An 8,105-nucleotide genomic window follows, 5' to 3' on the forward strand; every position below is an offset into this window, starting at 1 on the left:
TTGTCTGCATCCTGAGCCCTCCTCTCCTCAAGCCTCGCCGTCTGCAGCGCTAGCTGGACCTCCAACACCCGGTACCTTTCTTCCAGGCTTGGACCCGCTCCAGCTCCTGCTTCTCCGGTTCCGGCTGGGTTGCTCATGATGCCTTCTCCTGCACAAGCTGCTTTCAAAGACTGTCGGAATGCTGTGATGGGATGATGAGCTGCTTGTGCGTAAAATCGTACCCCCTCAGAGTTTGTTCAAGTCCACAAACCTCTGTCTGTGACGGAGCCCCTCAGACATGGCTCCTCTAGTCACTAGCAGATTCCGACAGTGGTTGCTTTCGGAATCGCTTCCAACATAAAAGCTCCTTAACGGAAACACGTCTTCTGGACTCTCTGCGTGACAGTTTCCGGCGAGGAGTGGGTGTCCCTACAGGAGGTCCTGAAACCTCCCCACTGTTTTCGCTGGAAGTGTCTCTGAGCCATCCCTCCAGCTCACTTTCCCTCAGCTCAGCTCCTCTCCCCCTACTGGTTCCCTCTTCAGCTGCTGAGTCTCTCCCAACCTGTGTGAGCCCTTTCACCTCCCTTCCTTCCGATGGCAGTTCCCTGACAATCGACCTCCTCACACCTCCCTTTTTTGTATTCTAGTTATTAATTATCTCAGCAAATCCTTTCCATCTTTCACAATATTCTGTCATTAAATTACCTTAATCTATTTTAACCTTATCTTACCATAAAAAACCCTAAAGCTTAAAACTTAAATCTTATGTATACCTAATTCTTTTTAACAAAACATATTTATACATAATTCTTTTTAACATTTCTACTAAAGCCAAATAGTTTCATTCCAACATTTTTCTAATACTCATTGATTTTACAATGATTTTCTAAATGAATTTTTAAAACTTTCTTCCAATCTTCATCCGTCGTCTCTTCTTCCTGTCAGTCCTTTCTGTCCCATCCATCTAGTCCATCAACCTGGTGACCTTCTATCCGAGGCTCTTAAGTCTTTTCCATGTCCCTTCTGCAGGTCTTCTTCATGTTTATACCTGCACTTTACTTTATCTTCTGCTGATGTTATTCTTAAATTCCTTCCTTTCTCTCGGGGAGACTTCAACTTGACAATATCTTTATCCCTTCTCGACAAGTCAGCCCATTCTCCATAGTCGACACTGAAATCCAAAAGATATTTAAAGGCATGTTTCAAAGTCCCTCCAAGATTAAGGGCCCCCACAACTCCGAACTCCCCCTGGCCCAAAGCCAGATCCGAAAAGTCGAAACATCCCTGCATAGCGGGATCTATCCAACTTCCCATCTCCAGACCAAACGGTACTCCATCTCTCCAAATCTGACTTTCTCCAGGTTCAGTCGTCAAAGACAGCAACTTATGTTCCTGCAAGGCCGCAGCTCTCTCCATTTCTGGTACTTGAGGTTCAGCAACTACCTCCTCCTTTATCTTCTTCACCACTTGCTCTGTCAAAGCACATTACTGGATTGATTCCTGAGTGGTTTCTATATAAGTATTCACTGTTTGTCCAAAATTTCCAACTGCAACAGTCATAAAATCCATCTTCTCATGTAGCTGTTCCAGTAAAGCACTTGTCTTGCAAAAAGCAAGCACTAAAGCTTCTTTTGGGCACATTCTTGTTCAAGGTCGGTGTCTAGTTCCCACGATCTTTTATCTCTACAGCTGTTGAATTCCCCAGATCGACTCCAGCAACAGTTTCACAAGCTCCCTCTAGAGGAAACAATTTCTATTTGTATCCGTCTTTTTTAAAAGCAGATCTAGCAACAAAGTTCCTTTCGTTTTCCAGATATTTTGTTCCTTTTAAGTGCAAAAGGGAACATTGGAATCAATAAGTTTCTCTTTTTTAACTATCTGTCAAAAACGTTTTATCCACAGTCAATGAACTTCCCCAAAGTGTCTGTCTCTGACACCCCGCTCCCAGGATCAAGACAGTGGAAATTTATCTTTCTTTACACTCTCTTCTGCAGGTTTAAACAGTCTAAAAAGATTCCCCCCTCTTCTCCTGCTTCCAAGGGGGGTTTAGTGATTTTAACTGATGGAAATTTAGTCCTTTACAAACGACTTTCCAGACTCTAGCTTGCAATGTCTTTGCTTCAATCTATTTACAAAAGCGGAAGGCGGACTTCCTGTTTAGACCTTCCCGCTTCAGTACCAAATTAAAAAGTTTCTTAATACAATTTTCCGTTCTACTCACGGGCAGTTGTTTAAAATCCAATTGTCCACAGGAAAAAGTCAGCGCTCTCCGGCAACAGCAATGCGGCTTCACTCCATGAAAAGAGCAGTCGATTCAAAGCACCGCGCCATTCACCCCACGTCGCTCCGGATCCCCGAAACCGGGTTTCCCCGCGAGTAGGGGAGGCGCAAAAGGTGCCCGCCGAATCCCACGTCCACAGGCTTCTCCCGCCTGTGGTTTTTAATAGGTCTCCGCCTCGCCGCGGCGGTCCAGACCCTAGTTCTCACGAAGCGGATTCCTCCTGGTCAGAGGAAATCCGCCATTGCCGGAGGCACTAACCCGGAAGTTGAAGATTGGAAAAAGTTTAAAGACTATTTACAGAATTACTGTAAAATTAATGAATGTTAGAAAAATGTTGGAATGAAGTTATATGGCATTAGTAGAAATGTTATAAGGAATTAAGTATAAATAGATTAATAGAGTATTAAAGGGAAAAATAAGGTTAGAATGAGCTAAGATAATTATAGGATAGAAAACAGAGGAAGATGGAAAGGTATTGCTGAAACAATTAACAGAAGTGGAATACAAAAAGGGAGGTGTGAGGAGGTCATGGAAACAAGTGAATGAAAGATGGGACAATGAAATTGTTTGATTTATTTTATTGTTGTTGTTTTGTTTTGTTAGTTTAATGTTTTGTATGGTATGTGTTTTTTCTTTTTTTAGTGTTTAAATTTTTTGGAAAAGTAATAAATATATATATATATTTTTTAAAAGACCTCCAAAGAAGGAGACTCCACCACACTCCTTGGCAGCAAATTCCACTGTCGAACAGCTCTTACTGTCAGGAAGTTCTTCCTAATGTTTAGGTGGAATCTTCTTTCTTGTAGTTTGGACCCATTGCTCCGTGTCCGCTTCTCTGGAGCAGCAGAAAACAACCTTTCTTCCTCCTCTATGTGACATCCTTATATATATTTGAACATGGCTATCATATCACCCCTTAACCTCTTCTCCAGGCTAAACATGCCCAGCTCCCTTAGCCGTTCCTCATAAGGCATCGTTTCCAGGCCTTTGACCATTTTGGTTGCCCTCCTCTGGACACGTTCCAGTTTGTCAGTGTCCTTCTTGAACTGTGGTGCCCAGAACTGGACACAGTACTCCAGGTGAGGTCTGACCAGAGCAGAATACAGTGGCACTATTACTTCCCTTGATCTAGATGCTATACTCCTACTGATGCAGCCCAGCATTGCATTGGCTTTTTTAGCTGCCGCGTCACACTGTTGGCTCAGGTCAAGTTTGTGGTCAACCAAGACTCCTAGATCCTTTTCGCATGTACTGCTCTCAAGCCAGGTGTCACCCATCTTGTATTTGTGCCTCTCATTTTTTTTGCCCAAGTGCAATACTTTACATTTCTCCCTGTTAAAATTCATCTTCTTTGTTTTGGCCCAGTTCTCTAATCTGTCCAGGTCGTTTTGAAGTGTGATCCTGTCCTCTGGGGTGTTAGCCATCCCTCCCAGTTTGGTGTCATCTGCAAATTTGATCAGGATGCCCTTGAGTCCATCATCCAAGTCATTGATAAAGATGTTGAATAAGACCGGGCCCAAGACAGAACCCTGTGGCACCCCACTAGTCACTCTTCTCCAGGATGAAGAGGAACCTTTGATGAGCACCCTTTGGGTTCGGTCAGTCAGCCAGTTACAAATCCACTGAGTGGTAGCATAGTCAAGACCGCATTTTACCAGCTTCTTTACAAGAATATCATGGGGCACCTTGTCAAATGCCTTGCTGAAATCAAGGTAGGCTACATCCACTGCGTTCCCTTCATCTACCAGGCTTGTAATTCTGTCAAAAAATGAGATCCGGTTAGTCTGACATGACTTATTTTTCAGAAATCCATGCTGACTATTGGTGATCACAGCATTCCTTTCTAGGTGCTCACAGACTGTTTGCTTAATGATCTGCTCCAGAATCTTCCCTGGTATTGATGTCAGACTGACTGGGCGGTAATTATTTGGGTCCTCTCTTTTCCCCTTTTTGAAAATAGGGACAACATTTGCCCTCCTCCAGTCTGCCGGGACTTCGCCTGTTCTCCAGGAATTCTCAAAGATGACTGCCAGTGGTTGTGAGATGACATCTGCCAGTTCTTTTAATACTCTTGGATGCAGTTCATCTGGCCCTGGAGACTTGAATACATCTAAACTAGCCAAGTATTCTTGTACTATCTCCTTAGTTATTCTGGGCTGTGTTTCCTCTGCTGAATCATTTGCTCCAAATTCTTCAGGTCGGGCATTGTTTTCTTTATCGGAGAAGACTGAGGCAAAGAAGGCATTGAGGAGTTCAGCCCTTTCTGTGTCCCCTGTTTGCATTTCACCATCTTCTCCTCTGAGTGACCCCACTGTTTCTTTGTTCTTCCTTTTGCTACGAACATACCCATAAAAGCCTTTTTTGTTGCTTTTAACCTCTCTAGCAAGCCTGAGTTCATTCTGTGCTTTAGCTTTTCTGACTTTGTGTCTACACGTGCTGGCTATTTGTTTGAATTCCTCTTTGGTGGTTTCCCCCCTTTTCCATTTTTTGTACACATCCTTTTTTAATCTTAACTCAGTTAAAAGTTCTTTAGATAGCCACCCTGGCTTCTTTAGGCACCTTCCATGTTTCTGTCTCATTGGTATTGCCTGACGTTGTGCTTTTAGTATCTCCCTCTTAACAAACTCCCAGCCATAATGAACTCCCTTTCCTTTTAGTATTACTGTCCATGGGATCTCACCCAGCACTTCCCTAAGTTTTATGAAGTCGGCTTTCTTAAAGTCAAGAAATTGAGTCCTAGTATGCTTGGCTGCTCCTTTCCGCTGTATAGTAAACTTCAGAAGAGCATGATCACTCGCGCCTAATGATCCTTCCACTTCTACCCCACTAACCAGGTCATCAACATTGGTTAGGACCAGATCTAAAATGGCTGTTCCTTGCTTCTCCCACTTTCTGGACAATGAAGTTGTCTGCAAGGCCAGTGAGGAATCTGTTTGACCTTATGCTCTTGGCTGAGTTTGACATCCAACAAATATCCGGGTAATTGAAGTCCCCCATTACTACTATCTCCCTTCCTTTTGCATGCTTGGCCATCTGTTCCAGGAAGGCATCATCTATGTCCTCCGTTTGGCTTGGGGATCTATAGTAAACTCCCACAATGAAGTCACTGTTATTCTTCTCTCCCTTAATTTTGACCCAAATGCTCTCACTTTGGCTTTGAGGTTCTAAATCTTGGATCTCTTCACAGGTATACACATCCCTGACATATAACGCCACTCCTCCTCCTTTCTTGTCTGGTCTGTTTCTCTGAAATAGATTGTATCCCTCCATTATTACATTCCAATCGTGGGACTTATACCACCAGGTTTCAGTGATGCCTATTATGTCATATTTAGTTTGCTGTACCAAGAGCTCAAGCTCATCTTGTTTATTTCCCATGCTTTGCGCATTAGTGTACAGACATTGAAGTCCATTAATCATTCCCCCGTGACTCTTACTTAAGGATTTTTTCCTCCCACCACTAGGTCTGTGTGCTGTTTGCTCCATTTGGTCTATGACATTTGGATGATCATCTTCATCAACTGATAGACTCCTACCTTCAGGAGCACTGTCTCCCTCCCCCACATTAGTCAGTTTAAAGCCCTCCTGATGAGGTTTATGAGATTTTTGGCAAAAACATTTCTCCCAACCGTTGTGAGGTGCAGCCCATCGCTTGCCAGAAGTCCATCTTCAAGAAACTGCAGTCCGTGATCTAAGAATCCAAACCGTTCCTGTTTACACCATTTGCGAAGCCAGCTGTTCACTTCCACTATTTTTCCCTCTCTCCCTGGGCCACGTCGTTCAACTGGGAGGACAGATGAGATGACAATTTGTGCATTTAATTGCATCAATTTCCTGCCCAGAGCCTCGTAGTCTCTTTTGATCTTCTGGAGGCTATTGCTTGCAGTGTCATTGGTTCCCACATGAACCAAGAGGAAGGGGTATTTGTCAGTGGGTTTTATGATTCCTTGCAGTCGTTTAGTCGTGTTCGACTCTTCGTGACCCCCTGGACCAGAGCACGCCAGGCACTCCTGTCTTCCACTGACTCCCGCAGTTTCGTCAAACTCATGCTGGTAGCTTCGAGAACACTATCCAACCATCTCATCCTCTGTCGTCCCCTTCTCCTTGTGCCCTCCATCTTTCCCAAAATCAGGGTCTTTTCCAGGGAGTCTTCTCTTCTCATAAGTTGGCCAAAGTATTGGAACCTCAGCTTCAGGATCTGTCCTTCCAGTGAGCACTCAGGGCTAATTTCCTTAAGAATGGATGCATTTGATCTTCTTGCAGTCCATGGGACTCTCAAGAGTCTCCTCCAGCACCATAATTCAAAAGCATCCATTCTTCAGCGATCAGCCTTCTTTATGGTCCAGCTCTCCTACATAGCCAATGAATAAATATAGATTGGCTACTTGCCCACTGGGGCCCACATCCAATACGCACAACTAAGGATGGGCAAACCTGTCAATTTTGGTATCTCTCACTTCCTCATTTTTTAAATTTTAAGTTCCTTTTTTATATATTTGCAGATCAGTTTGTGATTTTTTTAAACAAGTTCTCATGAAAATTCACATTAGTGAAAATTTCTTCTAATATGCACATTTTGTGTGCAGTTTTGCCTAATATGTTCATTGTACATTATTTTCATCAATATATGCCTTTTTAAGCACACTTTACCCTAGTATATGCATTTTTGTACACATTACGTGGCAGGAGAATGGCAAATTCTGAAGGATGTCTGTGTTGCAGTTTGTGTATCTTTTCAGAAGCGCAAATGAGGTAGGTTTGCTGTTAAATGCAAACTGAATCAGATTTCTTCCCCATCCCTTGGCACAACCAGGTGGTGGATAATAATTTTGTTTTAAAGGATCTTTGTAAGAACAGGTTTTTCAAGCTGCTACAATTTAAACAGCTACAATTTCAGCAACGTGATGAGAGAGACATTTTTGCATTAGTCATCTGAAGAGGGGCACCTGAAAGTTAGTCACAGCAAGAATTATGCCAATTATCCCAGCAAGGCTTGGCACGTGTCTGTAAATGTACTTGGCAAAGCAAGTTAGGCACTGGGCAAGAATGGGGGAGGATTGTTCCAGAACCTTGGCAGGGTTGTAGCTTGAAATGTGGGAAGTTTCTGTCTCAGGCCTTTTCAACCCCAAACACACACGCCCCTGCAGATACTATTTTTATTCTTTGACAGTTGTTATTGCTATATACTGAACACACACACACACTCGTTGCAAATCAGACAACCCGTGTAGAGAGAAAACTGTTGATACAAGATCTGGACTAAGTGGCAATTAGTTTGCAATTACCCAACATGCCCTGTGTCATTATTATCTCACTTGGAGTATTAAGCATTAAGTACATAAAATAAATGAGAAACCAGCCATTTTGTCTGTCATCCTTCTCTCTGAAGGGCTTGCTGTGGCTGTGCATGTCATTTTCAAATACTGCATTCACCGGTGGCATTTCTTAATAAGATGAGTTGTACAAAGTAGCCCTGATAAGGAAACCAAATGCAGTCTTCCCCAACTAAAAAGGCCACAAGAATTCTGTGTGTGTCCCAAAGAAGCGAAACATTCTGTTTTACCATGTGAACAATTAACGCTACCCAGAACAAATTTAGTTGGTTTCTAAGGTGCTACTGGACATTTTTTTAATTTATTTTGACTGCATCAGACCAACACGACTACCTACCTGAACCTAGAATTAATGCTATAGTCATTTCACACATTACATAGGAACAGTGTCAATTTGCTATTGGGTGGTCAATCTCAGGCCACTGACAAGAGTACTGACAGGTTTAGGAAGGCTGTTCTCAAGTAGTGCCTTTCAGCCAGCCCCCTTCAGCTCTTCTCCTGACTCCCTGCTG

Source organism: Podarcis pityusensis (assembly GCF_964106645.2).
Source record: "Podarcis pityusensis genome assembly, chromosome: 15".
Lineage (NCBI taxonomy): Eukaryota > Metazoa > Chordata > Lepidosauria > Squamata > Lacertidae > Podarcis > Podarcis pityusensis.